This window comes from Struthio camelus, chromosome 25 (assembly GCF_040807025.1).
Source record: "Struthio camelus isolate bStrCam1 chromosome 25, bStrCam1.hap1, whole genome shotgun sequence".
In the NCBI taxonomy this organism is placed as follows: domain Eukaryota; kingdom Metazoa; phylum Chordata; class Aves; order Struthioniformes; family Struthionidae; genus Struthio; species Struthio camelus.
In genome coordinates this window covers 5044856-5058881 of record NC_090966.1, presented here as the reverse complement: position 1 = coordinate 5058881, position 14026 = coordinate 5044856, and the positions used below count along the sequence as shown (strand labels likewise).

Below are 14026 nucleotides of genomic sequence, written 5' to 3'. Positions count from 1 at the left end.
AAAGCGAGACTCCAGAGGTCAAAACACTCTTATAAACTCTAGTCTATAACATATGGAGAGCACTCTTGAGAGACGCACACTGTGTAAAACCAGCTATTTCTAGAAAAGAAAAAGAAATTCTTTTACAGATGAACACAGTAGTAAGTTCAGCAACGTGCTACTATTCCAGGTAACTTTTGTACACATCAACCTTACAGCAGAAACAAAAACACGCTGCTTAAATTCAAAGAAAAACATGTTCACTTCAGAAGAATTATAAGGAACAGATACTGAACAGTTCAGCAAGGAACAACTCCACCATTTCTGGCATTAATTTCTAGTCTACCTTCATGTGAGGTATTTATAAACAATAAGCAGCTCTATAAGAAGTGTTTTACTTTTTCCAGAGGAGATTAGGTAAACTGAAGCAATTAAGTATCTCTATGCACATATTACACAGTTAAAAGACACCAGTGGGTCTTTTTGGAAGACAAATCGGTAAATTTAGCGGTAACACCTCCCTTTATGGCATGAAAATGAGGGATTAACGAGGAGAGAAAGAGGAGACAACAACAACTTTTTATGTTACAATGGCACACTCATCAAGTATTGGCACACCCGGTAAAGTTGTACAGTTTCCTCACGCTAAAGAGAAATTCTGTAATTCTAAATTCCTGTACGTTTCACTAGTCTCCGGGAAATAAACTCCAGAAGACTTTAGCCATGGATTGCATAATTGGATACGTAAATAGATAACTGCGTGGTGCATCGACTGAAATATATATGGCTACATTTTGTATTCCAACAGGATTTTAGGAGGTACTTAAATACTACCTCTATTTTAGATAAGTAAAGAAGATTTAGAAAACTTTCCGTGGTGTAAAGCCAAGAGAAATGCATGAACCTAACATACACAAGACTATTTCATTTCCTATACAAGACTATTTCATGTCCTATAACCAACTGTCACTTTTACATATCTTACATCCTTTCTCCCAGAGGGCTTCGATAGGCAGGTAGTCATAAAAGTCACGATAGAGTGCTAACAGAATTGCTGAATGACACCAAGTCATTTGTTACACCTTTAAAATGACCCAAAGGGGACAAAGGGTGCAGATTTGAAAGTTTCTCTACTGCTCGAAAAATAGTTTTAGTCTGGTGTGTTATGGACATAGCAGACAGCTTTCTATAGATGCTTTGCAAGTGCTTTGCTAAGCACAGTTTAAAAAGAGCTGGGAAATGACTATTTCAAATATCCCCAACACATCCCTACGTCAATACGGCAACCAACCATCTAATACCTGATATAAAATGCCATCATTGATTCCTTTACTGCTACAGCAAAAGAAAAAAAAAAAAACCACTAATACAATTTTCACAAAGGGCAGTAAGGGGTAAGTAAGGAAAAACTTGCCACCTGCCTTGCTTACCAAGCATACTATGGGAGGAAGTACATAAAAGGGCATTAAAACACATCCTTAAAAATGTGCCTTGTTTTAGTAACTAGCATGCGCTGTTCCAACTTCAAATGCTGAACAGATCTTCTGGTGTGGACCAATACTAAATACGTTTTAAAGGGAACCACAACTAACTTAACGTATCCATACATTAAGTTTTTGAAATCACTAGGGCACCCCCCAGTGTTTATTTGCTCATGAACTCTCAAAGTTTTACCAGCTCACACTCCTTTAGTAAATAGCACTGGCATCTCTGGTCTGGGAGCAGATTATGAAGTTCTGTAGGCAGAGTTTTTAGGAAGAGATTTCATAAATAGTTTGGACATCAGAACGCTTTCTGGCCAGGAAAGGCAGGGACAACCTGAAAGTACAGGCAAAACCAGCAAGCCACAGGAGACAAAAACCAGAATATTACCTTATGGACCCCTATAAGCCCATTTACAGCGTGCTAGTCTCTCACTTTCTTGGATATAAATAACAAACAGCACTCCTCTCTGGACACAGTTAAGATTACAGATTAAAAAGAAAAAAAAAAAGGGGGGGGGGGAGAGAGAGAGAGAGAGAGAGAGAGAGAGAGAGAGAGAGAGAGAGAGAGAGAAGAGAGAGAGAGAGAGAGAAATTCTCACCTCATTCACAATCACTTCCAGATGAAGAAATTTTATCTAAGAATCAGAGCCAGATCAGACCCTTTCTGAAGCACAGGAAATGTTCCCTTGCCACCTTGTCCTAGTGATTACCTCCTGACCTAGCAGCTGTACTAAAACATCTAAGCTCCAAACCCCATTTACTGTAGGAATCAAACACTCAAAACTATCCTGTGAGCGCAGAGATTTGATCTGAGAAAGGCAGGGAAAAATAAAGTCAACTAATAATTCTGAAAGAGGCCTCAGAATGACTGATGAGAAAGGGAACCAAAGGAAAAGACCATTATCTTCCCTCATTCTTCTAAGCCTTGGAAAGGCTCATGGAGGATCTGAATTTGCTGCTGTAAAAACAGGCAAGTTGACTGAAGGAGCAAAGCGGGATGCAATGTTATCTAACTAGCAGAAGAATAATTTTTCAGATTTTAATATATATGCTAAACAGGACATCGTAACATTTTTTTCCTACTTGGAACATACCAGAGAAGAAAGCAAGATGGGCTCAATAAGGAAGCTCTGTCAGCCTTTGTGCTAATGACTGTCAAGCAATTCCGATTTACAATGATTATATCCTCCTCTTTGCAGCAGGAAAGCTTACCCAGTTACAAATGCAGTTTGGAAGTCACGTGCAGTGAATTTCAGAGGTTACACAAAGTTGCCTAACTATTAACAGGGTGGTGTAGAAGGAACAGCACCAAGGTAGCAAACAACTTTATTAATAACAATAGATTAAGATAATAAATTATCACTTTAGAAAGATGAAAGCATCCCATAATAAAAAGCCATGGCTTGAAGAGAGGCCTGTTTTATAAAAGCTAGAGGCTTATCCTTCTGGAACAAAGTTACGTGTACAATTTTACAACATCAGCAAGTCAATCACTGTGTGGAAAAAAAATGGAAGCCAGAAAGGAGAACCCTCAATGGGCTATATGAAGACCTAACTGTACCTAAATTGGAGGGAAGTTGAAAGAGCGGTGGGGGGGTGCACTGCAGCTTCCATTACATTCTGTGCTTTGCAAGCCCCAAGGATCTTACCGACCCTGCTGACGTGCCACGAAAAACTGCTGAGCTCAAAATGACACACCGAGTTTCATTTAAAATACTCATCTCACTGTAAGAGAACAGACTGGATAATCAACACTACCACAGCAGAGAGATAAAAAGCAATGAAATGGTATCCAGTGAAAGATGCATACCATACTAATGGACCTATAACCTCTCATTTGGGATGCAGAATATACGCAGACAACCCAGCCTCTTTAAAATACAGTTGGAATGATCTCCCTCAACAGTTGAAAGTCTCTGTACTTTTCTCTTGATTCTGAGGCAGTATATATCAGTCCTGATTCAGTTTATAAGCTGCCCTCATTATACTATTAGTAGCGTTCAGGCACCTGGATGGACACTTTTTTTTGTTATTTAATATGCAGTGCTCTAATTCACTTAAATTACACCTCAAAGTTGCCAAGTACATTAGAGAAGGCAAAACTCCTGAGGTCACGATAGGGTAGTCTTATTTTAAGTTGACAGATAATGGAAAAGTAAACAGAAGTTATCTAGAAAAATCATTTTCAACACAGAATTAAAAAAAAAAAAAAAAGAGTTTCCTCATAGCACTGGCAGCCCACTAAAATTCAGTTGCTAAATTCCATTTTATGAAGTATTCTGAAACTAAAGAGTTTTTTCCATTCTTGGACGGTTTCGAAACTCTTCTCTTAAACCAAACCCCTGTTACAAAATCAGAGCCATAAAAAGACTTGGTCATCTCCAAAAAACATCATTTACATGAAACTATTAAGAGATGGGGAAGGAAAGAGGAAATGAAATGGGGACGGGCACCAGTGAAAAATCAGCAACTTAGGGAGAATAACAAGTTTTACATGCATTTCCCAATAAAAGAAAACTAACATTGTTTAGCTGCAGACCATCTAATGTCTCTCCCCCCGCCACCACCTTCCCAAATATCACCAGATAAATAGCAAACAGCTAAAACTAACTAAAGGCAAGACAGAGGAAGCTGGGGGTAAGAAGCAGCCGAGAGTTCTCTAAATAACTTTCTGCTTTTACAAACAAACCCTCCACTGAAAATTTCTCCTCTTCAGTCATCAAACCAAACCATAGTTTTGACATTGTTCTAGACTGCTTCATGCTGGTGTTTGAACAGATGCAGAAAACTGTATCCCCTTTAATCACATCTGACCCTAACTATAAAACACCCACAAATTATATTAGAATCATATCTACATCAGTAAATATTACAAAAAAAATCAAATTCTTAAAAGCAAAACAAAACTTTACTTTTAATTTAGAGTTAATGCTGTTTTTAAGTCATCACTCCTATTTCCACCAGATGTCTGCCTCCGGGTTAAACTCCTTCTACTTGCATCTTTATGCTACTTCCAGAGATGCTTAAAGCTTAAACCTTCAAAACTGCTTTTTCTTCCTCCAAATTTAATCGCCATCATGATTTTTAATTCATACCATAAGTACGCTAAAAAGAATTAAACCTCCCATTTACTTTTCTCTAAATTCTGCTTTTTACCTAAAGTTTCTCTCTCCTACCAATCCATTCCTGATCACTGCTCTCCTCTCACAAGGGAAAATGTTTTCTAAGCACACCAACCTACATCTTACAGAAACAATCAGCCTGAATAGAGTTCTCTGTTCAATAAGAAATCTGATATTGTATTTGAAAAGAAGGATTTTGTTATTGCCTGCGAACAGTGTTATTTTACATTCTCCCTCAACATGTAAATCGTAAAAGGATTTTACAGCTTCAGTTTCTACTTATACAGTAAGATATTACCTGTCAAGTATACTCAGCTGCCATTAAAAAAAAAAGTCAAGTAAAACATTTGCACTTTCTTACTGTGCAAGTCATCTTACAAATTAAAAGATGGGGCCATAAATGGCCGGGGGATATGACTTTTTCCCAGAAAACTCCCTAATATCTTTAGGAAGTCTGTCACTCTGAAAACAGACTAGTAGCAGTATGTTTTTTTTTTTTTCCCCTCTGCAGATTGTTCTCTTGTAATAGCAACACACTGGTAGAAATACCTCACACCTCTAAAATCCCAACAGATTCCTGGGGAGTTGAAAATGACTGAAAGAAAATGCCTAAGCAGTATGACTTCTAATCAGGAACACTCAAGAGAATCAGCAAGAACAGAAAATTAAGCAGGACTGAATTTTTTCATCTACTACGCTGAGACGTGGTACCAAGCACTGCTGAAGGACTCGGATGGGATTGCAGATCTGAGCTCTTACAAACCACGAAGACTATAGTCCTCCCAGAGCCTTTTATTTATACCAACTTTCCAGTAACACAAACATCTGGTAGTCTCCACACAACATTTTCCAGTTGCCACCTTGCTCTAATATTTCTAAGAGCTTATCAGAAACAACTTGAGCTGAAATCAAGCTTTCAAATAATAAAGTTAGAGATTACAACACCTGGCAAGACATCACACTACTAGATGTTTTTTACCTACTTGTAATTACAGCATGACCTTAAAGCTGTTATGAGAATTATTTTAATCGATGATCTTAGACCAGCTAAACGTAAATATCATATGATGGCCACATAAAAGCGCTCAAAGAATCAGCATGCAAACCCAAGTTCATGGAGAAGTACAAAAACAGATCAACTGCTTACTTCAATCCAACAGAAAGCTCACCCCTGAACATATTTCTAAACAGACAATAAATAGCAGTTACAAACATTCAAAAATACTCTAATCCACTGCCTACCCTATCAGGTAATGCTGCTTTGACATTTCTGTTGTGCAGGCTGTAAGAGTCCTTCCTTTTCCAGGTTACTTTAATTTTTTTCTGCGACCTTATCAGATATCAACACGAAAAGGAATTAAGGGGGGGAAAAGGGGTAAGAGGAGGAGAAGGGAATCAAATGCCAACCAACTTCCACTTCTGAACTATATACATTTTCCTCAAAAGTCAGCAGCCTTTTTTTCCCCCCTATAAAGCATATCATACATACTTCAAGCTAGCACAACCATCATGCCTTATTAATTTTAAATAAGCTAACTCAGACAAAACCCCCCATATCTTACCATAAATCACACTTTGAAAAATAACACAGTTATAGCATTTACCTACACCCATATTTGAATATCCTAACTATTCAAGACCAAGATTATCTAATTAGTAAGACAAAGAGCAAAGAAAAATTTGCATAGCTTAGATATTCTATTCTTAATGCATTTCAGTAAATAGGAAAAAAGATTGGGCCAGAGGCATTATTATATTTCTGTTTATATTAGCAACATTTTGGAAGCAGAGTAGCAAGACGCATTCTCTTTACTGCTTTTGGCATGAATGTTATCATTTGTGTTACAAGTGAAAAAATGCCCAAGGAAATAACTTGGATATGGGGTGCTGATTTGCTGACTTTTTATTTTAATCATACATTTTAAGCTGTTTCTGGCACGAGCCACCTATTTCATCTTTAAAAAACAAAGGGAAATATAAAAGTACATGAAAATAGATTCCCAGAAGATGCCTAGATTTCTTTCCCCTTTTACATCAACAAAACTATCTCCACAAACTGTTTAAACTCCAGCCTCAAAGAAGAAACCACAGTTAATGTTGCTTTTGATTTCTTTCTGTTTCCTCTTCCGTCCTTTTACAAAAACACTTTTTAAAAAAAGTCTTCCCACTATTTTTCCCAGCACCACTAAAATTCAATTAACTACCTGGGAATATTACATTAAGAAAAACATCAGTTATCTGCTAGCCAAGAGCCAACTCTACACCATCAAGTTAAAAATCTTTACTACTGCATAATACTAGAATTTCTATCATACTTTCAGGTTTGGTAATGTTGGCAACCACTGAACGCAAGGTTGTTGCGTAACACATCCAGGATACAGCAGAATATAATCTACCGTAACGTGCTTGTGTGCGTGTGCTTGTGCTCCCTCATTCAAATGGTGTTACTTAAAATCCAAATTAGGGCCGTTTCCCTGTAATCCTACTTGCTAGGACACAGAGGTCTGTAAGGCACAACACATGACAGCAATTTTCAAAACTTTTCAACTCAAATACCTACACTGATATACTTCTGTCCTGGAACAAGTATCTATGTAATCACAGTCTAACAGGAAATTTTATTAAAATCCTCTGTATCTCAAATGCAGTAGCAAAATATTGTCTTGTGACTTTCATTTACTGTCCACAAATACGTCTAAAAAAAAAATCACCACACAACCATATATATTTTTATGCATAACCTGTTAAGGCTGCACAGTTCTAGGGAAAAAAAAATGCTGCTGAGGAAATTAAGGCACCTATACAGTTGTGTCATTCACTATGATTTTGAAACTACAAAGACAGAGCTATAAGGTCAGGATTCCCAGCCCACAATAGCCTGCTTTCTATGCATCTGAGGAAGGTATCATGGTATCTTCAGGGTAAGGTGGTGGATTCTCCGGGGGGGGGGAGGTACTATAACATTTTTCACAGACAAAACAGTTAATCTGTAGGCATGCTTCTAGCCAAGTGAGTTAACTGAAAACTTTCACATCAATGCAGTCAGCGTCTGTTCTAGCCTCTTTATGCAGCAACACTTGGGAGGCAGCCAGGCAGCTACTCTGCATTGCTATACAGCAGCTCAGGCTGTTTTAGTATATTTGTCTCCACCTGCTCTCTAGTCTCATCGCCATAAGCATGTCTCTGAAAACCATGCTCCTCATGTGAGTTTTTCGTTCAGATACAAAAACAAAACCTCTAAATTAAGAAGGGTTTCTTTTCAAGAGTAGAAGACATAGAAGTGAGACCTTATTAGCTTTAAAATCTAAGCTGAAGAAATACAACTTAAATAATCTTGGGAAGTCCCCCACTAAAAACACTGTAATTGGAGAAAAATTGCTATACACAGTGAGCATTTTATTTATGATTTAGTGAGCAATTTCTGCAGCAGGACAGGGGAGTTTCTGCCGAGCAAAAGTAACAACAGCAGAAACAATGCAACTAAAACCACACTTAAAAATTTTTAAACATATTTTTAAACATACATATTTTTAAACTAAATTACTTCTCTATCTGATCAAGTGCCATAAACAAACTTGCTTCCTATTTGGCTCCAAGATCAGTAACTTTTTCTAAGCCATCTTCTCTTTCCATGCAATTTTACTTAACTGCCAACTCTTGTCATAGCCATAACAGGGATATTTGTACCTTACATATATTTTGGAGATGGTTTATTGAGTAAATACGAGGATTTATCCTTCATGAAAAGGAGGAGGGGGAAAAAAAGGCAACTATACATCACTCTTCAAAAGCAATAAGTCATTTTGTCAACTTCTTCATGTACCACTCATGCATGCTCAGAATTGAAAGAATTAAACTCTTAACTATATCTGTGACATCAGAAGGCAAGCTTCCCACTTTTAGAGCATTACATCACAGTCTTTTCGGATTGATGCTGCATAGATGCCATTGGTATGACTGATGTGGCACATACGAAACTGTACCAACTGTATTTCTATTAACTCAAAGGGTAGTGCAGTAACTCAACAAAAGAGTAATGATTCAGAGTAACTTAGAAGTATCAGTCAGTAATTTAAGTATTCCAGTGTCCAAGTACACACCATAAATAAATTTACACACCATGCCACATGAAATATGTTTCTGAACGCATAATAAAGTATTTAGAGTTCTTAAGCCTCCAGTCTATTTTCAGATACCAGTACAATATTACTGGACTTATATTTCAAATATTAAAATAGCTAAAAATTAGTGTACTCCCAGGTGAATACTCTTTTCTGTACACGATTCTCTTAAAGCTTTGCACAAAGACGTTCTTTTTGCTGGAAAAGGATTTCTGTTATCAGAAGTCATATTAATTTTTCTGAAGTATTATTTTAGATGGTTCATATCCTAAGCATTACATCACACCTAATTTAAAATGCAAAACATACGTGCCAGATTTCTAGCAAGAGCCTACAACAGAACCTATCGAATATGGCCCACAACACAAGCTAAGAAGAGCTGAACTGAGATCTCAATATGAAAAACTTAATACTATTTTCTGTAGTCCGCACATCTAAAGCTAACGGTATCCTGTTGGCCTCTTCCATATCAATGGCTAGAAGGATATCTTCCAATATGAAATTTAGTGTTGGTTTGTTTAATTCCTCCCACGTTCCTGACACTATAAACTCCAGCAATTTTTAAAAATCTACGGAGTTCTAAGACCAACCATGCCACACAAAAAGCAACGATGCAATTCCTACCATCAGCCACTGAACTTACTCCCAGTATAAAAACGTACTCCCAAGTCTTTTCCAGGCATTTGCTACACAGTCAGTGGTTCTGCATCTTTTTTGTCCTAAATTTTTTTTTTTTGGGGGGGGGGGGGGGGGGGGGAGACATTCTGTGCGCGATACATATTTTCTTAGATACTCTGCTATGCACATCAACACAGAGGAAGAGATTCCCAGAATCACTCAACTCCTCCTTTCCAAAACAGAGCTACAGAGTTCAGTAAAGGGACACTCAACAACGTGAAACCAGGAAAAGAAGCTCTAATATATTTACGGATATATTTTCTGAAAAAACAATAATTTATTTGCCTTCTCAAGGGATGAATTTTAGACAAAGTATGAATATCTTAATCTCATGACAACTTCCTGTACTGTCACATGTTCCTAGAACTCGGGGCACATAATTTATTTAAGAAGTCTTTTAAGTACACAGTACAAGGCAGAATGCAGTAGCAGCTTATCATCTGAGAATCAAGAAGTAACACCCGAGAAATGTTCTCTATAAAGCTATTTTTGTTATGTGTATCTGGTTATATTTCCATTCCATGCTGAGTAGGAAACACCAGCAGTCAGAGGTCAGAGCAATACAGCAAGATCTTGCATAATACTACAATTGTGCAGAAAATTGAGCCAAAGCTGGGAGGAGAGAAGGGATTTTATAAAGTTACAGCAGATACGTCTGAACAAGGAACTGTGTGTCCAAATGATAAAATAGCAACAGCTCCTGATCACAGAAGAAATACATATCTTTGCCAGTTCCTATGCCCAATTTTACAGAAATAACGTCCAGGAAGAAATGAAGTAGATGTTTTCAAGTTTATAGGTTCACAGCATCAGCTAAGGCAGCGGAATGGCAAGCCACATGAATAAAACACTGAACAGAAGAGCGTGCCAAGAATAAAGCTGCTAAGTCCCTCTTATTGTAAACTGGATTGGTATCTAGAAAAATCATATAGGACAACAGACACAGTTCACTGCACATATCTAATGCTATCCATCTAGAGCCCCATCTGCAGTTCAGAAGTTAACCCTAAAAACCCCACTGGTCAAGCTGGTTCAGTGGAAGCCGTAACTGTTAGAAGGTTCTGGTGAGTGGAATTGTTGTTAACACTTATCAGGTCTAATTATCCTAATACTAGTGCTACTACTGGTACCTTCTCTATGTTAAAGTATAAACTAATTGTAAGATCAGTTACACGAGAAGTAGGCTTTTTTTAAACACCACTTCACTGTGACCCGTGAAATTAACGATGGTACTGCTCATTGAGACCACGTGTCAAACCAAAACCACTCTGTTATAGCTCCCTCCATGATCTGTATCCATGTGCAAATCCTGCAGGTTTTGGGAAGGAAATACAACTAGTTTTACAACAGTGGTAACGACACTTGAGTATTTTTAAAATCAGTACATCAGATTTGAAAGCAGTTTTTTTTAAGAAAGCATAAATAATAGTGAAAATGCTTCAGACTTTTTTTAGAGGGCCTCACATCAAGCCACCCCAGGCATAACTAAACGTAAATAAATAATTTTAAAAAATCACAAAAACAGACTGTCTTTCATAAATCATGATGATACGCTACATAAAATGTAAATAGATCTAATAATGCTGAATTACAGAAAACAGACAACAAATAACATGACATTTCATTCCCCCTCCCCCAAAGAAACCCTCCTGTCAAAAAAACAAAACAAAATATTTCACAGGCAGCTTTGCAAGTAATACTATGGAATATTTTACCCTTATAATAGCATTTATCACTAATCATGACAGCGCTTGTAACCACTACTAACTGCTGTCAAATCGTATTAGTGACACATTTAGCTGTGAAAAGGAGTTCTATTGCCTTTCCATACTGCATGATGATGCACCATTTCCTTTAAACACCACCACAGGCCCGAGACACTGCTAAGAAATACCAATAGGGATCCCATGCAGGCTGGGTTCTAATTTATGTGCCGACCAAGCTCCCTGCTGATTTAGAAACGTGTCTCTCAATCCTCAGTGGCTAAGCTAAGCCCTGTCATCCCTTACTCAGTTGCGCTGTTAGTCATCTCAGTTTTTCCACTCTAGCCCTTATTTCCTTTCTCCCACTCGTGTTTCCTCACTTAGTTCCTGGTAACCCACTGCATCTCTATCCTCGTCTGGGAAGCACTAGGAATTCCTTCCCTAGACTTCCCCTCAGCTGCTCCCTACCTTCCCCCTTAGCCCCTGTTACTTTGAACTGCTCATACCCTTTTCCCCAGCCTCATTACTAGCCCGGCTACTGATCCCTCTCTCCCGGCTCCGGTTCAACTCCTGCTCCCTTCCCCAGAGCTCTTACCTCTTGGCCCTAATGAGTGACTCCTAGCACTGGAAGCAGCTTTGCTCCGTGGCAGGGTGGGAAGGCAGAGAAACCCTAGCCCGAGCAGGTGCGGTGGGTGGGGATCGCGCCCCCCCGGACTCTGCCCCCCACTCCGCAGCCAGCCCCCTAGGAGAATACCAGCAGCTGGAGCTCACTATTTAGCAGCATGTCTTCCTCCTCCAGTTCCCCCTGCGCAGATGCGGAGGCTCATTATTCCGCAAGTCCCCGCAGCAGCCTTCTGCGCAGGCGCCAAGCTTACGAAGAAGCAGGATATGGCTCTTCCCAGCGCTCCCCTCCCAGCAGCGCATGCGCGATGCACGACCGACCCCTCCTCCCCCACCCCCGACCACTACCACTGCGCAGGCGCACATTCCCTCGCCCAAGACCAAGGCGCCCGCCTTCGACGTCCTCCTGCGCATGCGCCTGCTACCACTCGTCCACTTTCGGAGCATGCGCCTAGCTCCCTGAACACGCCCCCGCTCCCCTCCGTTGCGCATGCGCGCCCTGCCCCGCCTGCCTTTCACCGCCCCACGGCTCACATTCTGGCACTGCCGTGGAGCATGCGCTGTGTTCCTTGGGGTCCCCTGAAGTTCCACAGCTCAGAATTTGGCAAGGAGCCACTCCTGTCGCAGTGCCATTTGAACAGCTAGCGAAGCGGGGGGGGGGGGGCCGGGCCCGTGCGGGTCTCTCACGGCCCAGCCATGAGCCAGGGCCCCGCAGAGAGCAGGAACAGAGTGGCGCTGCCCCACACACACCTTTCAGAGGCAGGCAGGAGGAGGCGGGGGGGGGCTACCTTCCCTCCTCTCCTCCCTGTGGAGATTTCCAGTCCTCGCCCGATTTCTTTTGCTTCTTCCCCCGCACAGCCCCTCCCACCTCACCTGTGAAGGATACCGCTGGCTGCTGTCCCCTTGCGGTCTCCTCATACTGCCCTAAACTGACACATCCGGGGCTCCCCACAACACCGCCTCTCAGCGACACGACACCGCACCAAACGTGTGGGGGGGGGGGAAGAGGTGGAGGGAGGCGCCACTGCGCATGCGCGGCGCGGGCAGCGGGCGGGGCGCGCGGGAGGCGGGGGGAAACGGCGGGAAAGGCGTCGAGCGAGGCGGCCGCGAGGCCGGGCTCGGTGCGCCCCTCCCCCCCACCGCGAGCCGTGAGGCGGTAACGGCCTGAGGCGTCGTGTGAGGGGGCGACGGCCCTGCTGGGAGCGAGCCGAGCTCGCGGGTTCTGTTTTGAATCTCTTAGCCCAAAGGGGGAGTTTTGGTGGAGAGGGGAGGCTGCAGGCCTCTCTGGCTGGCGGGGTGCTGCCTGGCAGTGCTGCTCCTCTCCTTCTTTGAGGCTTGGGCTTGCTGTTGTGAAGTGAAAAACCCAAAACAGTTCTTCCACCTTCCCTCGCTTCAGGCTGGGCGGGTCACGGGCGACTTCAGCTTGCGGGTCACCTGCGCGCGTGAGGAAGGGCTCCCCTTAGGAGGATTTCTTGCCAAGCTGTGAGGGTGATCACTGAGTTCGCCTTAAGCCCAAACCTTTGTTTTAACCTTCTTAGAAAGGGATTTTTTTAAAGTAAATCTGTCTTACGCCTGTCATTCCCGGGCCTAGATTTCACTGATTCCTGGCAACCCCGTTTTCTCAGTCTGCTCCCACAGCACAGCTCTTGTGTGCGCGGTTCCTGCCAGCAGGGTGGTTTGTAGCTGACTTTGGCCACCAGGATGGTCAGCGGACTGGAGCACGCGCCTGATGAGAAGAAGCTGAGGGAACCGGGCTTATTTCTTCTGGAGAAGAGAAGGCTTGAGAGAGACCTAATAGGAGCCTTCTAATACCTCCAAGGAGGCTTCATGGGGGAGGTACATGGCAGGAAAATGGGAAACACAGGGCATAAGTTTGAAACAGGAGAGGTTCAGACTGGGTATAAGAAACTTTTTCAGCATGATAACAGCGCAACATTGGAAGAGGCTGCCCAGGGAGGCTGTGCAACCTCCATCCTTGGAGGTTTTCAAGGCCTGAGCCCTGATTAACCTGGCTTGGTGTCATAGCTGACCCTGCTTTGAGCAGGAGGTTGGACCAGGTGACCTCCTGAGGTTTCTTCCAACCTGAATTATCCTGGGATCCTGCGATCTTTGTTGTGTGTGGATCCTCTCCTGTTCTGATCTGTAATGCTTTGCAACCAGAAGAAGCAAAGTTTTCACTGTTAGCATTCCTTAATTACTTAAATGTGTGAAGAGAGATTTATCTTGAGCTAGCCTTTCTTTCCTGCCTGAGTTTTCAGTCTCATGTTGTAGTGAATTAATACTGTTACACACAAAGCACCCAAATAACTAAATTAGGC

The 14026-nt window shown here is 41.5% G+C and overlaps 1 protein-coding gene across 3 annotated transcripts in view; it reads right to left on the bottom strand.

The window, feature by feature from the left end:
• The window catches only part of SPOP (speckle type BTB/POZ protein), a 29578-nt gene extending 16842 nt beyond the window's left edge, over positions 1–12736 (bottom strand). The window contains exon 1 of one of the 3 annotated variants that reach the window (XM_068919082.1): positions 12582–12736. The gene's annotated coding sequence lies outside the window, so the exon portion shown is untranslated. Of the gene's footprint in view, positions 1–11682; positions 12052–12581 lie in introns of those variants that run through there. The other 2 variants (XM_009683161.2, XM_009683160.2) reach the window with 2 other exon arrangements.
• Positions 12737–14026: the final 1290 nt, after the last annotated feature.